The sequence below is a fragment of the Carlito syrichta genome, unplaced genomic scaffold (assembly GCF_000164805.1).
Source record: "Carlito syrichta isolate Samal-C Ts95f unplaced genomic scaffold, Tarsius_syrichta-2.0.1 Scaffold309294, whole genome shotgun sequence".
In the NCBI taxonomy this organism is placed as follows: Eukaryota; Metazoa; Chordata; class Mammalia; order Primates; family Tarsiidae; genus Carlito; species Carlito syrichta.
This window is the reverse complement of record NW_007253390.1, coordinates 1,113,808-1,116,284: the sequence shown is the minus strand read 5'-3', so window position 1 is coordinate 1,116,284 and position 2,477 is coordinate 1,113,808.

The window sequence follows — 2,477 nt, the reverse complement described above, 5'->3', positions numbered from 1 at the left end:
CACTCTCGCCCAGACTGGAGTGTAGTGGCACACTCCCGGGCCACAGCAGTCTGGACCTGCTGGGCTCCAACGATCCTTCCTCAGCCTTCCAAGTAGTTAGAACTACAGGCGTGTGCTACCACAGCCGGTTAATTTTTGATTTATTGTAGAGATGAGATCTCGCCAAGTTGCCCAGGTGGGTCTTGAACCCACGGCTTCAGGCAATTCACTTGTCTTGTCCTCCCAAAGTTCTGGAATTACAGGCTGAGCCACCAAGCCCGGCCGAGACTCTGTTTCTTTAAATAAAAAAAAAGTAATGATGACCACTGTTTATTGAACACTTACTACGCGCCAGATGGAGGACTGGTGAAGGATAAACTTTGGCACCAGAGATCTGCGTGTAGCTCCTGGCTTTGCCTCTTCCTTTTTGTGGGACTGTGGGAGAGATGCTTAACCATTGTGAGCCTCTATTTCCTCATCAGTAAAATGGGGTTAACAATAGTGCCTGCCTCAGAATGTAACTGCGAGGCTTCACTGAGAATATACTAAGAACTAACACTTGCTCAGCATTTGCCTTGTGCCAGGCGTTTGTAACACTCTTTATACACATGACCTCATTGGAGCCTCACAGCAGCCTTCTGAGGTAGACTCTATTATTATTCCCATTTTACAGATGAGGAAGTGGAGGATAGGAAGGGTGAAATTGCTTAAGTTACACTAGTGAGTGGCAGAGCTATCTTCTTCCAAAGTTGTGTGTTGACTCACTGTACTATGCTGTGACTTTAATGCCACAGGCCTTAATGGTGAGTCTGATTTTAGGCAGAAAACCAGGGCATCAATCTTCTGGTTTCTTTGTTCCTTTTGCCCTAGTCTTCTCAGCTCCAGGCCCGAACCTCTCAGAACTCAGCTGTAGGAAACCTGGTCCTGGAACAACAGATGGACTCAAGATGGGGATGGTTGGAGAAGGGAGGAGAGGGTTTATGGTTGGCTGTCACCAAGGCAAGGCCCCTGAGTGGTGGGGGAGGGCCCGTGGTGGAGGGGCTGCTGGGAGGACAGATGGGCTAGGCCTTATCACTTGCTAATTTGGGTTCCTCAGCTTTCCAAACCATGCCAGCACAGCAGGGGCTGACAGGTGTCAGCCTCTTAGGTGATGGGCCCCAACTCTACAACTCACAGCCTTACAAAGCTTAGCTCCCCTGGTCAGACACTTCCTTCCTTTCCCCTGTGGCCTCCCCGGGCCTGGGAGGGACAGGGATGACCTTGGAAATCAGTGAGACCAGAGGCTGGAGGCCTCTCCAGACCTTCTCCTTTCACTGATACCCACTCTATGTCCTCTTTTTTTCTGGACTTGCTCCTGCCTCCCCAGATCTGGCCAGCTCTGGTTCTTATTTCTCTTCCTGGCAGTTCTTCCATCAACTTTCCATTGAGCTCAGCAGTCATGGAATATCTGAAAGAGTGTTGACAACCACAGAGGCCATTCTCTGGAGGATGGGTTTCTGGTCAAGGCTGCCTCACACACTCCCTGGACTTTATTTATTCTTAGTTTTTTTTTTTTTTTTTGAGTAGGAGTCTCACTTTGTCATCCAGGTAGGAGTGCACTGGCATGCTCATGGTCATCGCAGCCTCGACTTGCTGGGCTCAGGCGATCCTTCTGCCTCAGCCTTCCAAGTAGCTGGATGCTACCATGTCCAGCTATTTTTTTGATTTATTATGGAAACAAGGTCTCACCATGTTGCCCAGGCTGGTCTAGAACCCGTAGGCTCAGGCAATCCTCTTGCCTCAGCTTCCCAAAGTGCTGGGATTACAGGTGTGAGCCACTATGCCCAGATTCTCCCTGGACTTAATTTTTTTATTTTTTGAGTCAGAGTCTCACTCTGTTGCCCAGGCTGGAGTGCAGTGGTACGCTCATGGCCACCACAGCCTCGACTTACTGGACTATGGTGATCCTTCCGCCTCAGTCTTCCAAGTAGCTGGAACTACAGGTACGTGCTACCATGCCTGGCTAATTTTTGATTTATTGTAGAGATGAGGTCTTGACAAATTGCCCAGGCGGGTCACAAACCCCTGAGCTCAGGCATTCCTCTCATCTCGGCCTTCCAAAGTGCTGGAATTACAGACTTGAACCACCACAACCGGCCTCTCCCTGGACTTTAAAAAGAGGCAAAGGGAAGGCCACCAGCTTTCTCCCAAGAAAGGGTTCCCCATGGAAGCCAGGCTCACTCTCCAGTCACTGCACACCTTTAACCCATTTTATAAATGAGGAAGCCTAGGTTCAAGAGAGAGCCCCGCATAACTGGGTCAATTCTGTGGTAACCTAAATTCAGGTTAGCATCTAGAAGGCCTGCAGTAATATTAGGGCTGGTGCCAGAAGGGGGAATTAAGGCTCACTGATTTGGCATAGAGTAGGGCTTGGGCAGGCTCGGTGGCTCAGCCTGTAATCCCGCGCCTTTGGGAGGCTGAGGTGAGTGGATTGCCTGAGCCCGCGGGTTTGAGACCCA